Source organism: Somniosus microcephalus, chromosome 5 (genome assembly GCF_052327205.1).
Source record: "Somniosus microcephalus isolate GS21.2 chromosome 5, FLI_Smic_1.0, whole genome shotgun sequence".
Classification (NCBI taxonomy): Eukaryota; Metazoa; Chordata; class Chondrichthyes; order Squaliformes; family Somniosidae; genus Somniosus; species Somniosus microcephalus.
Window position 1 is genome coordinate 147,341,356 of NC_140991.1, and position 24,180 is coordinate 147,365,535.

The 24,180-nt window shown below is 47.2% G+C and overlaps 1 protein-coding gene across 1 annotated transcript in view; it reads left to right on the plus strand.

Annotated features, from left to right (window-relative positions):
* Nucleotides 1–233: 233 nt before the first annotated feature.
* Nucleotides 234–24,180, plus strand: part of umad1 (UBAP1-MVB12-associated (UMA) domain containing 1) — a 248,776-nt gene continuing 224,829 nt past the window's right edge. The window contains exon 1 of the mRNA XM_085988359.1: nucleotides 234–257. The gene's annotated coding sequence lies outside the window, so the exon portion shown is untranslated. The remainder of the gene's footprint in view (nucleotides 258–24,180) is intronic.

Genomic DNA, 24,180 nt, shown 5'->3' on the forward strand with positions numbered 1-24,180 from the left:
TCGGTTTGGCGGGAAATCCTTTCCGATGTTGCCGCAGGAACTTCCACCCGGATCCTGTGTGGCGATGAACAGAATCGCCCGCGCATTGAACACCACGATAATTGTTCCGGATTCTGATCGATTGCAAAATCATTCCCCAGTTATTGCCCAAGGCTGTACGTCGTGCATTTCCGTCCCCAGATGAAAACAACCTAAATCTAATGGTTCCTCCTCCTTTATTAATGGGTCTTCCGCCTCTTCTTCCAGTGGTCAAGAAAGTGAGTGGCAGAGAAGTTCCGAGGTTCTATACCAGTCTTGCTGTATTAGTTGATCGCAGGTTGGGGCATTTTAATTAGCTTCAGTGCCCCTGGGTTATGGGAGTGAATTAACCGAGGTTTCCGCAGTCGCCCTTTACTAGAAACTACATCAGAAAAGGAATAAAAACAAAATGCTGGAAATACTCAGCCGGTCAGGCAGCATCTGTGGAGAGAGAAACAGAGTTAACGAAGGACTAGATAAGACTCAGCTGTGATGTCTTGTACGGCGGAGTAGTCTGCCTATACTCATTATGAATAGTGGCTACTTGGGTGAAGTGGGAGAAACCTGTCTAAATGTATTCTAGCAAGAAGTTGAATCATTCACTAGTTAAGGGTACAACATTGGTGTGAAAAAGGAGGGGGAAAGCTTTCACATTTGTGTTGGAAGATCAGAAAAATAACGATACATTGATGTGATGAATACCTTGTTCCAAAATGTAATTTAATTTATGAAAGGGCAGTCTTCTACCAGTGTAGTCAGAAAGCCTAAGAAACTGTAAAATAATTTGTCTGAAATTCCTATGAACTGACTTAAAATTCTCAATTTTAGTCATACATAAATGAGCACAATCGGGATTCAATTGTGCTTGGTATTGCTAACAATGAAATAACAGAAGCAGCAAATTAAATTACAGCTGATGTTTGACGCAGTTGTCCAAATGGTATGCCACCCAAAGGTGATAGAATGTCAGGTAACAACAATTAGCATTTATATAGCACCTTTAATATAGAAAAATGTCCCATGGCACTTTACATAAGGGAAGAAGAAAACATATAGATGAAAGAAATAAAGGAGTAAATGCCAAGTTGTGGTACAAGAGTTATGAGAGGTGAACAAAAGTTTAATTTTAAAATAGGTTTTGGGAAGGTTTTTGAAGATGGAGAGGGAAGTTGAGAGTTTTAAGAGTTCCAATGATTAGTGCCAAGAAAGCTCTGCCATCAATGGTGGGTTGAAGGGAGGGAAGGAAACACAAGGCCAGACAGAGGACCAGAGGGTGTAGATAAGGATGGAGGAGGGATTTTAAGACGGGATGAGGAATTTAAATTTAAAGCATCAAGCGAAGGGAAGCCAATGTAGATTAGCAAGAACAGAAATGGTGGGCAAGTGGAATTAAATGCAGGACAGGATATAGGCAGCTGAGTTTTTGAACAAGTTGAAGTTTATGGATTGGAGGAGGTCAGCATGGAAGACATTGGAGGAATAGAGTACAGGTAGAACGCCCCGAATCCGGCAACCTCGGGACTGAGGCTGAGCCGGTTTTCGGGTTTTTCCGGTCTTCGGAACGTGTTTCTGATGTCCGAAGTCAGGAAACACCCGAGCCCAGGTTGCGATATTTCCGGACTTCGGACATCAGAAACACATACCGAGTCCGGAAATGCCTGGGCCCAGGTTGCGCTTTTGGTAAGCCTCCCTCAGGGTGTCCAGATTCTGGACCCCTGTCACCAATCGTCCCAGAGTGTACATAGGATATACGGCACAGAAACAGGCCATTCGGCCCAACCAGTCTATGCAGCGTTTATGCTGCACACGAGCCTCCTCCTGTCTTTCCTCATCTAAATCTATCAGCATAACCCTCTATTCCCTTCTCCCTCAGATGTGTGTCTAGCCTCCCCTTAAATGCATCTATACTTTTCGCTTCAACCACTCCCTGTGGTAGTGAGTTCCACATTCTCACCACTCTTTGGGTAAAGAAGTTTCTTCTGAATTCCCTATTGGATTTCTTGATGACTATCTTATATTGATAGCCTCTAGTTATGCTGTTCCCCACAAGTGGAAACATTCTCTCTCTATCCACTCTATCAAAACATTTCATAATTTTAAAGACCTCTATTAGGTCACCCCTCAGCCTTCTTTTTTCAAGAGAAAAGAGACCCAGCCTGTTCATCCTTTCCTGATGTGTATAGCCTCACATTTCTGGTATCATCCTTGTAAATCTTCTCTGCACCCTCTCCCGTGCCTCTATATCCTTTTTATAATATGGCAACCAGAACTGTACGCAGTACTCTAAGTGTGGTCTAACCAAGGTTTGATGCGGGTTTAGCATAACTTGCCTACTTTTCAATTCTATCCCTCTAGAAATAAACCCTAGTGCTTGGTTTGCTTTTTTATGGCCTTGCTAACCTGTGTTGCAACGTTTAGTGATTTGTGTATTTGTACTCCGAGATCCCTTTGTTCCTCTACCCCACCTAGACTCGCACCCTCCAAGTAATAAGTGACCTCCCTATTCTTCCTACCAAAATGTAATACCTCACATTTATCTGTGTTGAACTTCATTTGCCAATTATATGCCCATTCTACAAGTTTATTAATGTCCTCCTGTAATTTGTTGCAGTATTGACTATCCCCCCCAATTTGGTGTCATCCGCAAATTTAGAAATTGTGTTTTTGATTTCAAAGTCTAAATCGTTAATATAAATTGTGAACAACAGTGGTCCCAGCACTGATCCTTGTGGAACACCACTACCCACCTTCTGCCACTGTAAATAGCTACCCTTTACCCCTACTCTCTGCTTTCTGTCTTGAAGCCAGCTAGCTATCCATTCTGCTACTTGCCCCCTGACTCCGCATTCTCTGACCTTCTTCATCAGTCTATTATGGGGTACCTTATCGAAGGCCTTTTGAAAATCTAGATAAATTATATCTACTGCATTGCCATTGTCTACTCGCTCTGTTACTTCTTCATAAAAATGGCCCTATTCCCATCCCAACCTTTTTTATTGATGTGCCGATAAAATATTTTACTATTTTGTTTTATGTTCCTTGATAATTTAATTTCATAGTTCCTCTTTGCCTCCCTAATTGTTTTTTTTGACTTCTCTCCTAATCTCTTCGTATTCTCCCTTATCATGCACTCCCCTGCTGTCTATGTACTTAATGTATGCATCTTTCCTTACCCTCAATTGTTCCCTTATGGCTTTATTCATCCATGGAGTGTCCTTAGTGTTTAGTTTGTTCTTTCCCTTTAGCAGAATATATTTTTCCTGCACTCTGTTGAACACCATTTTAAATGTTTCCCATTGCTGTTCTACATCGTTTGCCAATATTGTTGCCCATTTTATTTTCCCAAGTTCTATTCTCAGCCCCTCAAAATCAGCTTTTCTTCAATCTATTACCCTGGTTTTTGTCATACTTATGTCCTTCTCAATTATCATCTTAAAGCGTCTTATATATTGGTCACTATTGCCGATATGTTCCCCTACTTTTACTTCTCTTACCTGCTCTGGTTCATTCCCCATTACTAGATCCAATAGCAAATCCTTCCTTGTTGGGCTTTTTACATATTGGGTTACAAAGGAGCCCTGTACACATTGTAAGAACTCCATTCCCTTATCCCCTTTACCTACCTCTTCTATCCAATTAATATCGGGGTAGTTGAAATCCCTCATGATTATTATTCTATGTTTTTCACTAATTTCCCTAATTTGTCTGCATATTTCTTCCTCCACCTCCCTTCCACTATTAGGTGGTCTGTAGACTTACCCCTATTAGAAACATAGAAGATAGGAGCAGCAGTAGGCCATTCGGCCCCTCGAGCCTGCTCCGCCATTCAATGAGATCATGGCTGATCATCCAAATTCAGTACCCTGTTCCTGCCTTCTCTCCATATCCCTTGATCCCTTTAGCCTTAAGAAATATATCCAACTCCTTCTTGAATATATTTAATGAATTGGCCACTACTGCCTTCTTTGGTAGCGAATTCTACAGGTTCACCACTCTCTGGGTGAAGAAATTCTTCCTCATCTCTGTCCTAAATGGCTTACCCCTTATCCTTAGACTGTGACCCCTAGTCCTGGACTCCCCGACCATCGGGAACATCCTTCCAGCATCTAGTCTGTCTAGCCCTGTTAGTATTTTATAAGTTTCGATGAGATCCCCTCTCATTCTTCTAAACTCCAGCGAGTACAAGCCCAATCGACCCAATCTCTCCTCATACGTCATTCCTGCCATCCCAGGTATCAGCCTGGTGAATCTTCGCTGCACTCCTTCCATGGCAAGAACATCCTTCCTCAGATAAGGCGACCAAAACTGCACACAATATTCAAGATGTGGTCTCACCAAGGCCCTGTACAACGGCAGCAAGACAGCCTTGTTCCTGTACTCAAACCCTCTCGCTACGAAGGACAACATACCATTTGCCTTCTTAACCGCCTGCTGCACCTGCATGCTTACTTTCAGCGACTGGTGCACAAGGACGCCCAGGTCTCGTTGCACTTCCCCTTCTCCCAATCTATTGCCATTCAGATAATAATCTGCCTTCCTGTTTTTGACACCAAAGTTGATAACCTCGCATTTACCCACGTTATATTGCATCTGCCATGCTTCTGCCCAATCACCCAACCTGTCCAAATCATACTGGAGTTTCTCGGCATCCTCCTCACAGCACACACGCCCACCCAGCTTTGTGTCGCCTGCAAACTTGGAGATATTACATCTAGTTCCCTCGTCCAGATCATTAATATATATTGTGAATAGCTGGGGTCCAAGGACCGATCCCTGCAGTACCCCACTAGTCACTGCCTGCCATTCAGAAAAAGAGCCGTTTATTCCAACTCTTTGCTTTCTGTCTGCCAACCAGTTCTCTATCCAAGTCAATACCTTGCCCCCAATCCCATGTGCCTTAATTTTGCACGCTAATCTCTTATGCAGGACCTTATCGAAAGCCTTTTGAAAGTCCAAATACACCACATCCACTGGTTCTCCCTTATCTATTTCACCAGTTACATCCTCAAAAAATTCCAGTAGATTAGTCAAGCACGATTTACCTTTTGTAAATCCATTTTGACTTTCTCCGATCTGGTCACTTTTTTCCAAGTGCTCTGCTATTACAGGAAACTTTCTGGTATCCGGCACGGACGGGACCAACGTGTTGCCAGTTCATCAACAATTCCGGATAACCGAACGCTATAGTAAAAGGTACGGAGCTCAAAGCAACAAACCCTGTTGCTTCAGCTTCAAAACAATCGGCACAAGTTGCAAGCGTCTCTGTAGCTTAGCAACAGCTTCAGCTACACCCTTGCACAGCAACAAATGGAGTAAAAAAAGTAATAAAAGTCATAAAAGTTATCTGAACCGACTCCTGAATTTTGCCGGTGGATAGAGCGTTCCGGTTATTTAGGGGCCGGTTAATCGAAAGTTTCCTGTACATCCTTTATAATGGACTCTAGCATTTTCCCCACTACCAATGTCAGGCTTACCGGTCTGTAATTCCCCATTTTCTCTCTACCACCCTTTTTGAACAGTGGGGTAAAATTAGCTACCCGCCAATCCATGGGTACTGTTCCAAAGTCTATCGAATTTTGGAAGATGACCAGCAATGCATCTACTATTTCTAGGGCCACTTCCTTAAGTACCCTAGGATGTAGATTATCAGGCCCTGGGGATTTTTCGGCCTTTAATGTCATCAATTTCCTTAACACCATTTCCCTACAAATACTGATTTCTATCAATTCCTCCCTTTCATTAGACCCTATGTTCCCCGACATCTTTGGGAGGTTATTTGTGTCCTCCTTTGTGAAGACAGAACCAAAGTATGTATTTAATTGGTCTGCCATTTCTTCGTTCCCCATTATAAATTCCCCTGATTCTGACTGCAAAGGACCTACACTTGACTTCACCAATCTTTTTCTCTTCACATATCTATAAAAGCTTTTACAGTCAGTTTTTATGTTCCCTGCAAGCTTACTCTCATACTCTATTCCCCCCTCTTAATTAATCCCTTTGTCCTTCTTTGTTGAATCCTAAATCTTATGCGATCCCTAATTTCCCTTGTTAGCCACGGTTGAGTCACCTTTTTTGTTTTATTTTCATGCCAAACTGGGATGAACAAATTCTGTAGTTCATCCATGCGATCTTTGAATGTTTGCCATTGCCCATCCACCGTCAACCCTTTGAGTGACATTCCCCAATCAATCCTACCCAACTCGCACCTCATACCATCATAGTCTCCTTTATTTAAATTCAGGACCCTAGTCTCTGAGTCAACTATTTCACTCTCCATCTTAATGAAGAATTCTATCATATTATGCATATAGGTACCAACGATATAGGTAAAACCGGGATGAGGTCCTAAATTAAAAAATAGGACCTCAAAGGTAGTAATCTCAGGATTGCTACCAGTGCCATGTGCTAGTCAGAGTAGAAATAGAAGGATATTTCAGATGAATACGTGGCTAGAGGAATAGTGCAAGGGGGAAATGAGTGTGATTGATCCTTTATTGTCTTTTATCTCTATCCATACGGATTCTATTTTTGTCTTGCTGATAGCTGTGTCACTTTTTTCTACTGCCATTATGTTATTCCTAATAAGTACAGCTACTCCACCCCCCTTTTTCCCTCTCTTTTCTAAATATGTTATACCCTGCAATGTTTAATTTCCAGTCCTGATTTTTCTGTAGTCATGTCTCATTAATCCCTACTATGTCTGGTTCCTCGCAACGTATGATTGCTTCCAGCTCCCCTGTTTTATTACGGACATTGCTGTGCAGACAGTTTAACTCATTTTTAATAGGATTTCCTCTCACTTTATGTTTAACTATCTTTTTAGACTCCTGTTCTATAACTCTACTTATTCCCTTGCCATCAATGTCCTCCCTTACTTTATTCTTTCATAGAATCATAGAAATTTACAGCACAGAAGGAGACCATTCGGCCCATCTTGTCCTTGCCGGCCGACAAAGAGCTATCCACCCTAATCCCACTTTCCAGCACTTGGTCCGTGAGGGTCTCTGCCTCTACCACCCTTTCAGGCAGTGGGTTCCAGACCCCCACCACCCTCTGGGTGAAACATTTCTCCTGAATTCCCCTCTAAACTTTCAACCAATTACTTTAAATCTATGCCCCCTGGTTATTGACCCCTCTGCTAAGGGAAATAGGTCCTTCCTATCCACTCTATCTAGGCCCCTCATAATTTTATACACCTCAATTAGGTCTCCCCTGAGCCTCCTCTGTTCCAAAGAAAACAACCCCAGCCTATCCAATCTTTCCTCACAGCTAAAATTCCCAGCCCAGGCAACATCCTCATAAATCTCCTCTGCACCCTCTCTAGTGCAATCACATCCTTCCTGTAATGTGGTGACCAGAACTGCACGCAGTATTCTAGCTGCAGCCTAACTAGTGTTTTATACAGTTCAAGCATAACCTCCCTGCTCTTATATTCTATGCCTTGACTAATAAAGGCAAGTATCCCATATGTCTTCTTAACCACCTTATCTACCTGTCCTGCTATCTTCAGGGATCTGTGGACATACACGCCAAGGTCCCTCTGACCTTCTGCACTTCTCAGTGTCCTACCATTTATAGTGTATTCCCTTCCCTTGTTAGCCCTCCCCAAATGCATTACCTCACACTTCTCCAGATTGAATTCCATTTGCCACTGTTCTGCCCACCTGACCAGTCCATTGATATCTTCATGCAGTCTGCAGCTTTCTTCTTCATTATCAACCACATGGCCAATTTTTGTTTCATCTGCAAACTTCTTAATCATACTTTTTACATTCAAGTCCAAATCATTGATATATACCACAAAAAGCAAAGGACCCAGTACTGAGTCCTGTGGAACCCCATGGGAAACAGCCTTCCAGTCACAAAAACACTCTTCGACCATTACCCTTTGTTTCCTGCCTCTGAGCCAATTTTGGATCCAACTTGCCACTTTGCCTTGGATTCCATGGGCTTTTATTTTCGTGACCAGTCTGCCATGTGGGAACTTATCAAAACCCTTGCTAAAAACCATATAGACTACATCAAATGCACCACCCTCATCGAGCCTCCTTGTTACCTCCTCAAAAAATTCAACCAAGTTAGTCAGACACGAATCCATGCTGACTGTCCCTGATTAATCTGTGTCTTTCTAAATGAAGATTTATCCTGTCCCTCAGAATTTTTTCCAATAATTTTCCCACAACCGAGGTTAGGCTGACTGGCCTGTAATTACTCGGTCTATCCCTTTCTCCCTTTTTAAACAACGGTACCACGTTAGCAGTCCTCTGGACCACACCTGTAGCCAGAGAGGATTGGAAAATGATGGTCAGAGCCTCTGCCATTTCCTCTCTTACTCCTCTTAACAGTTTGGGATACACTTCATCCGGGCCTGGGGATTTATCCACTTTCAAAGAAGCTAAACCCTTTAATACTTACTCTTTTACTATGTTTATTTCACCTAATATTTCACACTCCTCCTCCCTGATTGCAATGTCTGCATCGTTCCTCTCTTTTGTGAAAACAGACGCAAAGTATTTAAGAACCATACCCATTGACGTAATAAAACTCACTACGCACTTGGTTTGAGCATAATGCAAGGCTTTAATCAACTTGTTTCAGAACATGGAGGTCTAGTTGTACTTCACTAGTTCCTTATCGTACAAAATGTTCCTGGCAAGCTGGGCCCACGCCCGAGTATTTATACTCCTTGGACGGCGCCACCAGCTGGCTGTCCAGCGTTATTTCATGAGTAGTTTCTTGATGAATGATGAGATTTATAACATTCTTCCTGCCTAAAAGATTTGGAAGTCCGACAACTTCCTCTTAACGGATTAAGCGGACCACGAATAGCCGCAGTCTTTTAGATTTTTGTTTATGGCTAGAAGGCACGTCTCCCCGGACCGTGTCTTGGTCCCTGGGCCGCTTGATCCATACCGGTGGATCGACAGGGCCCATGTTGCTCTGAACGACCCGAGGGAGGCTGGGGAGATCGTGACTCCGGGTGCGGGTCCCCACAGGCGCAGAACTGGCTTTGTCCTGTTGGAGAGCCAGGGATTGATCGGCGTCCTGGCCTCGGGTGGCCATCCCACGGGGAGCGCTCGGCTCCCCGAGTGGATCCGGTGGGGCAGCTGGCAGATCTTTCGATGTCCCAGGTAGGGCGTCATCTTCGGGGGAGCGCAGAGTGTCGGCATCACCCCCGTGGATCCCTCTATCGGTTGGGTCCGTGGAACCGGCCAGACAGGGAGCAAGGTCCCGGAGCGAAATGGTGGACTCCTGATCATCAGGGTACCGCACGTGTGCATACGTGGAGTTGACGTCCGTGAGTTCTACCTCATCGACGAGAGGATCGTTTTTAGATGATTGGACGAATCTTCGGAGCAGCATGGGGCCGGGAGCTGCCAACCATGACGGTAGAGACGTCCCATGGGTGGAGCGACGCTGGAAGCTGAAGAATCGCTCGTGAGGTGTGACATTGGTAGACGTAGAAAGGAGAGACCTGATGGAATGCAACACGTCAGGGAGCATAGTTTCCCACTGCTGGTCTGGTAGGTTGCGTGACCTCAGCGCAAGACGAACAGCGTTCCAAATGATAGCGTTGTATCTCTCAACCTGTCCGTTACCGATGGGATGGTATGGTGTCATTTTACTTGTGGCAATTCCCCGTTGGGAGAGATAACTTTTGAGTTTGCTTGACATGAAGGAGGGACCCCGATCCGAGTGGATGAAATTGGCTGTACTGCAAAGGGAAAAGACTTGATCAAGGCATTTAATCACTGTGGAAGTAAGCATATTGGGACAGGGGAAAGCAAAGGGAAAGCGTGAATATTCGTCCACCATAGTCAGTAAGTAGGTGTTTCGCGTTGAGGAAGGCAATGGCCCTTTAAAGTCAATGCTGAGTCACTGCATAGCATGTATGAGAGAGCCATCCAATGGATGGAAGAATTGCGGTTTTAATTCCGCACAAATTCTACAGGAGGAGCACGTTCTTTTCACATCTTCCGTAGAAAATGGGAGATTTTTAGATCGCACAAAGTGCAACATACAGGTAATGCCAGGATGGCATAAGTCAGTATGAAGATCTGCCAGAGTCGAAGTTGACATAGAAGAGCAGAATGCCCGCGTGAGGGTATCCGGGGCCACATTCTCTTTGCCGGGTCGATAATGTATGGTGTATCCAAAGACGGCCAATTCCAACCTCCAGAGTTGTATTTTGTTATTAACCGTTTCCGGTTATCCAGCATAAAGGCCACGGAGCGCTGATCGGTTATAAGTGTGAAATGGCGACGAGCGAGAAAATGACTCCATTTACGTACCGCTTCGATGATGTCCATCGCCCCCTTCTCGACAGGCGGATAATGGAGCTCGCTACCCTGCAAAGTTCTGGACAGAAATGCAACGGGTCGACCACCTTGATTCAAGGTAGCAGAGATCGCCACATCCGATGCATCGCACTCGACCACGAAAGGAAGATTTTCATCAATGGAACGAAGCGTGGCTTTTTCCAGTTGTTGCTTGAGGAGGTTGAAAGCTGAAATAGCCGTTGCCTCCAATGGAAATGACTGCGTGAAGCAGGGGCTGGATCTTGTCGGAGAAGTGGGGTATCCATTTCACATAATAGGCGAACGTGCCGAGTGCCCGACGAAGAGAGCCAAGATTCGTAGGGGGAGGGAGCTCCTGAAGCGGACAAAGTCGCTATGGATCCGGTTTAATGACACCGTTGTACACCCAGTAGCCAAGGATGTTGACTGATGGTACTGATTTCACAGATTTGGACTCATTTAAGGTTAAGTTGCAACGACGGAGAACGTCAACAAATTTCTGGATGTTGGCATCATGCTCCTTCTGGTCCTGACCTGCAATGGTGATATTATCCAGATATGGAAAAGTGTCTGTTAAGTTCCCCTGTTTGACTAAGCTATCCATTGCCCGTTGAAAGACGGCCACCCCATTGGTGACCCCAAATGGAAGGCGACAAAACTGGTAAAGCCGACCATTGGCCTCAAAGGCCGTATACTTTTTGTCAGAGTCCTTTAACGGTACTTGATGATATGCGCTCTTTAAATCAAAAGTTGAAAATACCTTGTAGTTGGCAAGGTTATTGACCATGTCATCGATGCGTGGTAGTGGGTAGGCATCCAGGTCGGTATACTGGTTAATAGTTTGCGAGTAATCGATGCAAAGACGTTTCTTGTGTTGCTTCAGAGGATTTTTAACAACGACGACTTGAGCCCGCCAGGAAGATGAACATAGCTCAATGATACCGTCAGTTAGAAGGCGAGAGATTTCTGCCTCGATAAAGGATCGATCATCTTGGCTGAAACGTCGTGATTTAGTGACTATGGGCTTATATCGGGGGGAAAGATTGGCAAACAAGGAGGGCTCGTCGAGCGAAGCCACCGAAAGCGCACAAAACGGTACTTTGGAAATAGTAAGCTCCAGCTTTGACCCTCCAAACTCGAAAGTGAGTCTTTTGTGTTGTTTCTGGAAATCCTGTCCCAGGATCACATCACTGCATAGGTTCTTGAGCACCCTGAGTCGGGTGGAGAAATACGTGCGGCCATTGAGAATAAGGTCGACAAGACAAAAGCCGGAAGAATTGGTGGTCAGTGTCGTCAGAGCCATTGGAATTTCCCTGTCCGAGGGGTAAATGCGCAGTTTTAACTTACTGACAGCCTGCTCACTGATGAAGCTGTCAGAGCTGCATGAGTCGATTAGTGCACTCAAAATGTGTCCATTTACCGAAACCTTCATGGCTGCATGGGACAGACTTTGGGGAAAAACAGCTGTGATGGGAGGAGGGGCAGTTTTACCCTTGACAGCTGTAACCTTAGTAGTGGTTCTTGGGGGAGGAGCAGTTTTATAGATAGCAGCTGTAACCTTAGTAGTGGCTCTTGGGGGAGGAGCAGTTTTATAGATAGTAGCTGCAAAACTAACAGGAGCTCTCGACCGGTATGCCTTAGAAAAGTGGCCTTTCTTACTAACAGCGGCTCTTGACTGGCATACCTTAGAAAAGTGACCTTTCTTGCTGGAATGATTACAGATTGCGTTACGAGCAGGACAGAATTTCCTATAATGGAACGCACCTCCACAGAAGAAACACTTCCTTCCAGATTGCCAAGATGCCGCTAGGGTGGGGTCGTCATCAGTGAAGGCTTCTAGGGTAGGGTTGTCATCCACTAAGTTAGAGTCATCATCGGTGAGGGCTTCCGCCCAAGACCTATCGAAGGAGTCATTAAAAGTGATAGCAGCAGCCCGTGCATGAGGTAAAAGATAGGTATCTGCATTCCTCTTTGCTAAGTCCAGGGAACACGCCTGGTCATAGGCAGCCTGTAACTTGAGGGTTTTATTCTCCAACAGACGCTGGCGTATGAAGGGAGACGTAATTCCATTAATAAAGGAATTGTGAATTAGCTCCTTCTGGTACTGCTCAGCTGTGACAGCTTTAAGGTTACTATCCTTGCTGAGCCTGCGAAGCTTTTGAAGGTATTCGTCAAGTGATTCCCCGGGTTGTTGTCGAGTTGTGGCCAATAGCTGCCGAGCAAAAATTTTGTTTGGGGCCTTAACATATAGTCGCTGTAATATTAGGATAGCAGAGTCATAGTCTACACAGTCTTCGATATAGTCAAACACATGAGAAGATACATAATTGGCAAGTATCTCTAATTTATCAGGAACATTCTCACCACACACCCTGAGGAAGTTGCTGAAGGTACGATACCAGTGTTTCCATACCTTAGCAGTTGTAGGTGAATTTGGGTCCAGGTCAAGATGGGCGAGTCTGAGTAGTTTGTCCATGATGGATTGATTTCTACGCCCGATTTCTCTTCTGCAGTTGAAGTCGTAGCTGGCTGTTCCCAAAATCACTCAGAGCGTGGAGTCGATAACAAGCTGATTAAATTGATGTAATAAAACTCACTACGCACTTGGTTTGAGCATAAAGCAAGGCTTTAATCAACTTGTTTCAGAACATGGAGGTCTAGTTGTACTTCACTAGTTCCTTGTCTTACAAAATGCCCCTGGAAAGCTGGGCCCACGCCCGAGTATTTATACTCCTTGGACGGCGCCACCAGCTGGCCGTCCAGCGTTATTTCATGAGTAGTTTCTTGATGAATGATGAGATTTATAACACCCATGTCTTCCGCTTCCACACACAGGTTACCTTTATGGTCCCTAATAGGCTCTACTCTTGCTTTAGTTATCCTCTTGCTCTTAATGTATTTATAAAAAATCTTTGGGTTTCCCTTGATTTTACTTGCCAATATTTTTTCCTGCCCTCTCTTTGCTTTCCTAATTTCCTTTTTGATTTCACCCCTGCACTTTCTATACTCCTCTGGGCTTTCTGTAGTATTGAGTCCTTGGTATTTGTCATAAGCTTCCCTTTTTTTCTTTTTCCTACCCTGTATGCCCCTTGACATCCAGATTTGTTAGTCCCACCCTTTTTCTTTAAGGGAACATACTTGCTTTGAACCTTCATTATCTCCTCCTTGACTGCCTCCCACTGCTCTGACACTGATTTACCTTCAAGTTTCTGTCTCCAGTCCACTTTGGCTTAATCACATCTCAGCTTAGTAAAATTAGCTTTTCCCCAATTGAGAACTTTTATTCCTGGTCCATCCTTGTCCTTTTCCATAACTACCTTAAATCTAACTGAATTATGATCACTACCACCAATATGCTCTCCCACTGATACTCCTTCCACCTGCCCTGCTTCATTCCCTAAAACTAGGTCCAGAACCACCCCCTCTCTTGTTGGGCTTGCTACGTACTGGCTAAAAAAGTTCTCCTGAATGCATTTTAAGAATTCTGCTCCCTCTATGTCTTTCACACTAATTTTATCCCAGTTAATATTTCCTATGCTCTCTTTTCCTGGTTTGTTTATAATTAGGTTGGTTACATTTCTTGTCGATCACCCTCTCCCCGCATCTTACTAGTTTAAAGCCTTTGCCATCTGGAATGATTCTGCTCCACCCATTTACACCTAATCTAGACCCTCTTTTGTTTCTTTACTTGTCCCATTACCATCTCCATTTGCTTTGTACAATCATACCTTTTGTCATTTAATCACTCCTGCCTTCCACCCTATCACAGACCTTCCCTTTTGTTCTTTCCTCCCCTCCCCTTTCCCTGCCACTTGCTTAAAAACTTACATTTCTAACTTTTTCCAGCTCTGATGAAAGGTCATCGACCTGAAACGTTAACTCTGTTTCTCTCTCCACAGATGCTGCCTGACCTGCTGAGTATTTCCAGCATTTTCTGTTTTTATCCCACAAACAGCAATATGATAATAACCAGATATATCTGCTTTTTTAGTAGTGATGTTGGTTGAGGGATAAGTATTGGCCAGAACACCAGGGAGAACTCCCCTGTACTTCTTTATTATTCTGATATTGTGGAGGTGAAAGTAAGTGGTCTTAGTAATGGATATGAAGTGGTATTTAAAACTGAGCTTTAAATCCAACCGGATGCCATAGTTTTGCAGCATTTGATTCAGCCTGAACAAGGAGCTGGGAAGTGGGATGGGATCAGTAGTCAGGGAACATAGTTCATGACAGGGGTCAAAGATTATGGGGGAGAAATTGAGTATAGCCCCGTTTGGGGCGCCAGCCTCGCCAGGGCGCTAAAAGTAGTGCCCCGGAAACATTCGCGCCCCTGCACCGGAAATTGAGTGGTTGCGCCCCAAAGGGAAGCGCGGCGCTACTGGAGGCGCCCCGCATCCCTCTTGGGGCGCTGTGAGTGAATATCGTGGCGCTATGTGCCGCAGCACCACACACTGCGGCACGTCGCGCTGCGGTATTGCAGGCCTCCCTCCCCTTCTTAAAGGGGAGGGGCCTTGTGCAGCGCGATCTGGGGCCTAGCTGGGCCCCGAGGATCTGGAGTGCAGGCAAAAGAGCCCGGCACCGAAGAGAAGTGCCGGGCTCTTGGAGCACAGCCGGCACTCCGCGGGGGCGGGGGGGGGTTCAGGAGGCCGGGGACGGGAGCGCAGGCAGGTGCTGGCAGGTGGCCAACAACAAAAATGGCCGCCCCACAACTCGCCTTTAATTTGCGCCTCCCCGGCCGCAGGTAGGCCCCCCTGAACCCGTCGGACATAGCGTCCGGCGGTAAATCACGGGGCGCTGCCGAATATCGCGGCTGGGGCGTCAGCGGGGTGCTGCACACACTGATGACGTCATTGGCAGTGGCGCAGCGCTAACGGTTAGCACCACCACTAATGTCCCGTGGAATTTAGCGGGAGGCGTGGGCAGTGCCGCACCCGGGCGCCAGTTGGCTTGCGACCCACTTAGCGCCCTCTTAAGGCGCTAACGGGTGGCGCAACCTACTGAATTTCTCCCCTTGCTGATGTTCACTTGGAGGAAATTTTGACTCATTCATGAATTGATATATATGCAGTCTGACAGCAAAGAGGTGGTTAAGGGAAGTGGTGGGGAGGCAGAAGTGGGTGTCATCAGCATATGTATGGAACGTGTCCTGTGGATGATGCTACCAAGGAGCATCATGTAGATGAGAAAGAGGAGGGGGTCAAAGATAAATTGTTGGGAACTCCAGAGGTGACAGCGCAGGGGCAAGCCAGAGACCAACTAAAGCTAAATGAGGTTGCATGAAAATGTTGGTTAGACGTGCAGAAGGAAAGGAGTGTTGCCAAATCAAACAGTATCAGCGTTTTAAATATGGTCTAATCAAAGACACAGGCCAGCAGATAACTATCCAACGTGTAATCCAGGATGCAGCAAATGCAATAAGCTGTGGAATTTCAACAAGAAAAATTTGCTTTTTGTAGTGCCTTTAATGTAGAACTATGTCCCAAGGTGCTTCACAGAGGCATGTGAGAAAATGAATGCTAAGACAAAAAAAATCAGATATTAGGAAGGGTGATCAAAAGCTTTGACAAAGAAGTGAGTTTTAAGCAGGATAAAGGAGGAGAGAGAAGTGGAGGCAAAGGGGTTTAAGGAGGAAGTTCCAGTGTGTATGACGTAGGCACCTGATGAAATGACCACCATCCACAAAAGGAATGTGGAATGCACCAGTGGCATAAATCAGAGATATAGAGAGTTTAGGGGTTGTATGACTATAGGGGTTACAGAGATAGGAATGGCCATAACTGGAGGGATTTAAACACAAGTGAGAATTTTACATTTGAGGTATTGGGCGACTGGTAGCCAATGTAAAGAAAGAAAGAAATAACGTGAATTTATATAGTGCCTTTCACACCACAGGACGTCCTAAAGCACTTTACAGAAAATAAAGTGTAGTCACTATTGCAATATAGGAAACGCGGTAGACAATTTGTGCACAGCAAGGTTCCACAAGCAGCAACAAGATAAATTATGTTACTTTTTTTTAAAGTGATGTTTAGTGAGGGATAAATATTGGCAAGGACACTGGGAGAACTTCCCTGGTCTTCATCCAATGGTGCTATGGGAAATTTTACATCCACTTAAGAGGGTAGACGGGGCCTCGGTTTAATGTCTCATCTGAAAGACAGCACCTCCGACAGTGCAGCACTCCCTCAGTACTGCATGGAAGTGCCAGTCTAGATTATGTGCTCAAGTTTCTGGACTGGGGCTTGAACCCACGACCTGAATCAGAGATGAGTGCTACTATTGAGCCAAGACTGACACTTAAGGGCCAGGGCTGAAGGGTGAGTGGGATTTGGTGCAGAATAGGATATAGGCAGCAGAGTTTTGGATGAACTGGTTTATGGAGGGTGGAGGTTGGGTGGCTGGCAAGGAAAACATTGGAATAGTCTCATTTGGAGGTAACACAACCATGGATGAGAGTTTCAGCAGCAGATTGGCTGCAGGAGGCAGGTGACATTATGGAGGTGGAAGGCGGTCTTAAATAAGATGGGAATATGAGCTTGGAAGCTCAGCTCGGGGTTGAATAAGATATTGAGATTGCGAACAGCCTGAAGCGGTGATCAGGGAGGGGCAAAGTACACAAGAGGGAAAAATGAAAGGTGACATTGCTGGGTGACAGGAGGGGGAAAGAGAGAAAAGATACAATTAATGACAGGTCTGGAGGGGCAGCCAAAAATGTGCACATGAACGGACACAAGGGGAATTCAGATTATGTAGGGATGGTAGAGGTTAGGGGATACTTAGCATCTCCTCTCCATCCCCTGTTTACTATGATATCATTGATACTAGTCTTTCTGGGTCAATTATGTGTGATGATGACAGAAATGATGGCAGGTAGATCATGGTAGAGATAAAAAGAAAGACTTGCATTTATATAGTGCCTTTCACAACCACCAGACGTCCCAAAGCGCTGTAAGATTTGGAAAATTTCTACATCTTCCCGAAGGTTATTAATAAGAAAAGGGACCCTGCATGGACATTTTTAATGAAAAAGAGTACCCAAAATGGCGTCCGCACCTCGTGGCAGAAAGCCCGTGAGATTTTAAAATGGACTCTGCAACGCAGACAGCTTGTGGATCGAAACCAAAGCTGCAGTTTCTGTGAAGAGAGACTTTGTATTTTGAAACCAGACAGGACTTTGAATTATGTATTAGACCGAATTGGAGACAAATCTAAATTCAGTTAGGCCTATAGTTAAGGCCATCAAGCAGTTTACATATATAATCGACAACAGATTAAGGAAGCCATCGAGGTTGGACAGGCCCATTAAGGTACATTCATGACAAAACAAGTCAATTATCGGGCCGGTAGATGCGATTACCGGCCATTTAAAAACAGTTAGTATGGATTGCTACCATTATTTAAAATAGCCCGCCAAGATTAAGACAAAGAACTAACCTGATTTGGCGCGCAGATAAGGGTTTTCGAAAAGAGTATAATTGAAGGCCCCGGGTAGCAATCTCTCTCTCTGCTCTGCTCGGCTCTTCCGCCTCTCGCCCTCGTGGCTGTCGCTCTTTCCCCGTCCCGCGCTTACCCCCTGGCCTTTGCCCGTGCCTTTTCCCCACTCCATCTGGAACTTGCCCAGGCACTGCATCGGGCGGACACGGACAATTCAGGCGAGGCGGGACGCGACGAGGGGAGGAGGGAAGACCAACTGAAGAAGACGAACTCAGGAGACGAACTGAGGAGAGGCTTCGAATCATCGGGCCTTCAGCCTCAGCCAACCTGTGACTATCTTCACACAAACTCAAACTGTCGGCCGATGACGAAGAATCATCCCTGCAAGGTAAAGTACCCAAACAGAGACTTTAACTTTGGGGTACTCGAACCTGGACAACGCCCTTGCAGCACTCAGAGACCACGTGACGACGGCAGGCTCCAGAGAGCACCAAGAGCGAACCCCAAACCCAACCGCTGTTTTGAGTCCAGCAGACCCCTTTTGATTGGTGAGCATGAAGTTCTGACCCCTCATAGCTTGATCTAGTTAGGTATAGGGGGTGGGATAAGGATAAGGGGATTGTTAAGATAGTTGTTTTCCCTCGATGTGCCGTGTGTTCCCCATTCCCTGTATAAGTATATTATTCTTTTGTATTTTGCCTGTAGAAGTGTACACTAGTAATTTTCCATAAGATTGTATCAATTTTTCTTCAATAAAATCTTGGTTTTTGTTTACATCCAACCACCTGTCTACCCGAGTCTTCTCTGTACTGCCGCCTTGTACCTAAGTCCGGTGTCTATAACCCAGGGGCGTGGGAGCGATTCGAACTGCTCATAAACAGTCAGCGGCATAACTGACTGGGCGTACGCGCCAAACAACACCACCACACGCCACCCCCTACAGAAATGGCGACCGCGGCAGGACACCGGCAACAAGGTTGCGATGTAGTAGACAGTGGTTCGGATGAGCGAACCATGATGGAGGAAAGGATTTCTGATTATGTGTTTAGCAAGGTGAATATCACTAAGAAGTGGATCACCACTCTGTTAAAGGCTGGGCGTCCGGTAGATGCAGCAGCTAAGTGGACAGAGGGAAAGGAACACAAGAAGTCCTTAGAGAAGGCAGTTTGGCTGATGTGCTTTAAAAAGCAGGTCCAGCTCTTGGACGGGCTCGTTGCAGCACAGGTAGTCGAGTTGAGGGAGTCAGCCCTGGAGATCCAGGATAAGGCTCTTGCGGGGGAAAAGTTATTAGTAGCTTTACAGGATTTAAATCAGGAGAGAGTGCATTTAGTGGAAGAACACAAGGCCCAGTTGGAATACCTACGGTGCCAAGTCACCGAGGCCAAGGGAAATGAGTTCAGGTTGCGGGAGAAGAATGCCCGCTTGGCAAGGCAGATCAGGGAACAGGAAGAGAAAGTACAGGAGGTAAAGGCAGCGTATAAGCTAGCAAGTGAACAGGGGTTTGAGGAGGCAGACCACGGCCCCTGTAGAGAGAGGATAGAAAATCTGAGCCAGGTCCTCCGGAAGGCAAAAGGCATGGTATGCCTCATAAGCCCAAAGGCAGGCCAGGCAGATTTTATGGGGAACGAGGGGAGGACAGTTCCAACGTCACCGGTGGTGCCCAGGGACGACCCGGTTGAGAGAGAGGAGACCTCACGGCCACCACCCGTAGCGCCAAGTTTCAGTGAGGTTTGGCAGCAAGGGGGGGTGGAACCCGAAGTGGAGCCAGAGGTGGAGGCGGAGGTAGAGCAAACCCCGCCCGAGAGGCCAGAGCCGGGACCGATGTGCCCAGCACGGCATTGGAGGTTCGGCCCATCCGCTAATGGCGACATTGAGGGACCCCTCCAAAACCAGTTCGTATTACCCTTTAACACCCAACAGCTTAGGGCGATGGTCAGCCATCTCCCGAGGCTCTCCGAAAAGGGAGACCCCTCGATCCACTTCAGGGAAATAGAGCAAACCGTCAGCGTCAACGACTGCGATGACGCGGAGAAGGCCAAAATGCTGCTATTCTCCCTGGAGAGTAATCTCCTCCAATCCCTCTCTGACGAGTGTAAAAGGGGGCAGAGCGGGTACATAAGAACATAAGAAGTAGGAGCAGGAGTAGGCCATACGGCCCCTCGGGCCTGCTCCGCCATTCAATAGGATCATGGCTGATCCGAATCTAGACTCATGTCCACTTCCCTGCCCTCTCCCCGTAACCCCTAATTCCCTTATCTGCTAGGAAACTGTCTATCTCCGTTTTAAAGGAGCTTAGAGATGCGGTTCTGGAGGCCATGGGGATGGATGAGGGAAGTCCTTTCTCCCGTGTGGAGAAAACGATCCAGCTCTCAGGGGAAATCCCGCAGGCTTTTTCGGACCGGCTGTGGCCGGTGTACCGGAGGGCCTGCCAAGGGACGCCGGACCGGGCGTTCCTGAACGGGGATTCCCTGATGCATTGGCTCCGTTGCCTGGTGGCAAACAGCTTGCCACAAGTCCGGGCCAAGGCAGAAGCCTGGTTCGATCCCCAAAATCCCCAAACCACCGAACTCACGATGATTAGGCAGCTCACTCTGGCTTACAAAAACGGTAGGGGAGCCGATGCACACCCACCCAAGGGTAAGGTGCATGAGGTAAAACCTGGACCGGGTAGGAAAGAGTGGCACCAGGAAGGGAATAACCCCCCCAACACAAAGGCGAATTGTTACGGGTGTGGGAAGGACGGTCACTGGCGGAAGGAGTGCAAAAACCCTTGGAAAGATAACAAGGGAAAGAATTCCACAGCCCCAGCCCAAAAGGCGGAGGCAGGAATCACTCCCGCAGTGGTTGAGTCATTTTGGACGCAATGAGGTCCATATTGACTGGCCAGGGGAGAGTAGCAGCCGCCACCGGTGCTCTCACCCCGTCAGCTCCACCCAACCCACAGCCCTGACTAGAACCAGCGCAGCCTGTCGACCTGTGTCCCTTTGAAAACAACGAAGGGAACAGGCCCTGTGTTAAGATGCGGGTGGAGACGGTGCAGGGGAGATATTCGGTGGACACTGGAGCTTCCAGCATGGTGGTCCATTCGGAAGACCCGACCAATCCACCCAGGTCTCATGAGGCCCCATTTAGCCTAATGGGAGCCACAGGGAACGAGCAGGCTGGAGGAATGGCCAAACCTTTGGCCATAGTTTTAGGAGCCCTCCCTACCACGTGGGAGGATAACCAAGGGACCCACGAGGTGGCCGAGCAGAGGGCTAGGGAAGGAGAGTTATGGGATCCCTGTAGAGCAGGCCCGGTAGCCGCAATCCTGGATAAGGGAGGCACACAAGGGGTGGCTTTGGCCCTGGACCCAAAGCAGGTCCAAGCCCGAGAACCCGTCTGTAGGGCCATCCCAGTAAGGGAAGAGAAAGGGGAGCCCCTAGAAGGTCCGTTCGGGGCAGCGGATGAACCTTTAGGACAAGTTTTAAAACAGGCTGCTGGTTATGTTAACCACTGCAAGCTGTTTAGACCTGAAAGGGGAAAGCAGCCAGTTGGGGTAAGGTCTGAGGATAAAGATCCTCAGCCTGCAGCAGGAGCGAGTTCACAGACTGCACAGGCAGGCGCTGTGGCTTGCTTGAAGGGAGGGGCCATCACGCCCATCGATTGGGACACCCCCCCACTCTTCTGGGATCCAGACGAGGGGGAGGGACCTGAGGGCGAAAACCCCAACCCTAACCCAGGTGTAGAGAGGGAGAGACCTGAGGTCGAAAACCCCGCCCCGGACCCAGCCATGGGACCTGGGGGCGGAGACTCTCAGCTCGCAGCAGCAAGCTGCGAAGAGTTACCTGCCCCCAGCCCAGGTTCGGGAGGGGTCAAGCCTGAGTGAGCAGCGGTTTGGGTTAAAGGCCCAGCGGCCAAGAAAGCCCCACCCATCAAGGCCCCCAGAAGGTCCCCATGGATGCCCCAGCCGAGAAAGCCATGGTCACCCGCCCTCCAGTTACCAAGGGCCGCCCCTCGAGTCAGGGAAGGGTCCAGGGACAGAGGTCCTCAGCCAGCAGCCATGGGCTGCGAGGGACCAACAGTGAAGGACGGTGCGGTCACGCCGGGGTTAGCGGCGAGCCGCAGTCCAACCAGGGATTAGCCTGGCCGCCCGGAGACGGGCAGCAGATGTATATAGTTTAGTTTAAGTTTGTGTTTATTGTTGAGTAATTATTTAGCTTAAGTTTGGGTGTTTTTGATTTAAGTTAAATAAGGTGATGGGTAGTTTTAAGTAAGTAATGGTGGTGCACGAAACTCAAAAGGTTAGTATGCAGGTGCAGCAAGTGATTAAGAAGGCCAATGGAATGTTGGCTTTCATTGCTAGGGGGATAGAATATAAAAATAGGGAGGTATTGCTTCAGTTGTACAAGGTATTGGTGAGACCGCACCTGGAATACTGCGTACAGTTTTGGTGTCCATACTTAAGAAAGGACATACTTGCTCTCGAGTCAGTACAAAGAAGGTTCACTCAGTTAATCCCGGGGATGAGGGGATGGACATATGAGGAGAGGTTGAGTAGATTGGGACTCTACTCATTGGAGTTCAGAAGAATGAGAGGCGATCTTATTGAAACATATAAGATTGTGAAGGGGTTGGATCGGGTGGATGCAGGGAAGATGTTCCCGATGATGGGTGAAACTAGAACTAGGGGGCATAGTCTTAGAATAAGGGGCTGCTCTTTCAAAACTGAGATGAGGAGGAACTACTTCACTCAGAGGGTGGTAGGTCCATGGAATATGCTGCCCCAAAAAACTGTAGAAGCTACATCATTACATAAATTTAAAATAGAAATAGACAGTTTCCTAGAAGTAAAGGGAATTAAGGGTTACGGGGAGCGGGCAGGAATTTGGACATGAGTCTAGGTTCGGATCGGACATGGCCCTGTGGGTAGCGGAGCGGGCCCAGGGGCCGTGTAGCCTGATCCTGCTCCTATTTCGTGTGTCTAATTCTGTTAGATTCAGGAGATGGTTCTGTGATAGTGGATTGGCGGTTAGGATCAGATCAGCCATGATCTTATTGAATGGCGGAGCAGGCTCGAGGGGCCGATTGGCCTACTCCTGCTCCTATTTCTTATGTTCTTATGTAATCTGCTAAGAGAGTGTATATTTGGGGTTGAGATTTTCGGGATGGAATGGATCGTGATCCTATTCGCCCTGATCGGGATGAGTGTAGAGAGGAGGGGCGACGTCCAGGACTCCCACATCTACAGGTGCTCAGGAGACAAGGCGCCCACAGCGATTGATGGGAGCGGTGAACGGGATGCAGAGGAAACCGCCGTCTACTTCCACGAGGGAAGGTGGCCAGGATGGCTGGGGTCCAATTCGTCTCAGTACTCCAGCCAAACCGGATTCACGTACGGGGAAGCCTCCCTCCTGTGCCCCAGGGTATGAGTCGTTACCACGAGAGTCAGCGTCACCGTTGGAAGGCGAATATGTTTGACGTGTAAAGGACACATTCCACTGGATAGATGGTGGTGGCTCAGGAAGTTGAGCAAGGACATGAGGAACCCCAAAGTCGAGTGGGAACGGTTGGGTAACAACATCCATCGGACGATTACCGGGACTCATGGAGGACTAAGCGTGTGTTGGGACAAGTGGTGGGAACCGGATCAAGGGATTTATATCTGTATGTGGGGGTCAGAGAAGGTCTGCCCCGCAGGCATATCCATTATTTTCTACCAGCAGTGGCAAGACGTCGGGGATGGGATGAGGTGGGATACCAGCCTGAAGGCGTGTGCAGTCCCATTCTCCCCGATCCCAGTCAACGCCACTGAGCTGGTAACCCGCCCCCGTAAGCCCCTGCCCACGGCGCAGGCAGCGAGGTTATCCAGGGAAAGTTGCCCCACCACCACCAAGGGACCAGGGAATGGGTTGGTACTAGTCCCCACCGATCAGATGCTATACCAGGGGGTACACTACGCGGTGGCCTCCGTGATTTTAAATCTCACCGAGGTACATTTGCCGGAGTGGTGCCCCAAGGAAACAGAGCAGCTACACCAGGCCCTATTAAAGGACATGTTCAAGAAGTTTTATGAGTTCGATTTTGCCCACGTGGACAAGACCGAACTCTACACCACAGAACGGGAGTTTTTGGGTAATGCAGGGAGGCAAAGAAGGGGAGTATGGAATGATGTTTTTACTGCATTTAATACTGGGTCCTCTGTCATCAACAGCTTGGATGACATAGAGCTGCAGACCCAGATAAACGGTTTAAAAACACAGTTAAAGAACATATTACTGGATGAGAACAAGGTAGTGGGCTCGGAGTTGCATGAGGACCAGGCCATGATGGTCCGTTTAAAGGAGATCATAGCCGAGTTGGATAAGCACGCAAAGATGGTAAATGCTCTCATAAGGGAGGACAGAAATGCTTCTGACCAGGCTGCGCAGAATGAGGTGTGCGTGTTATA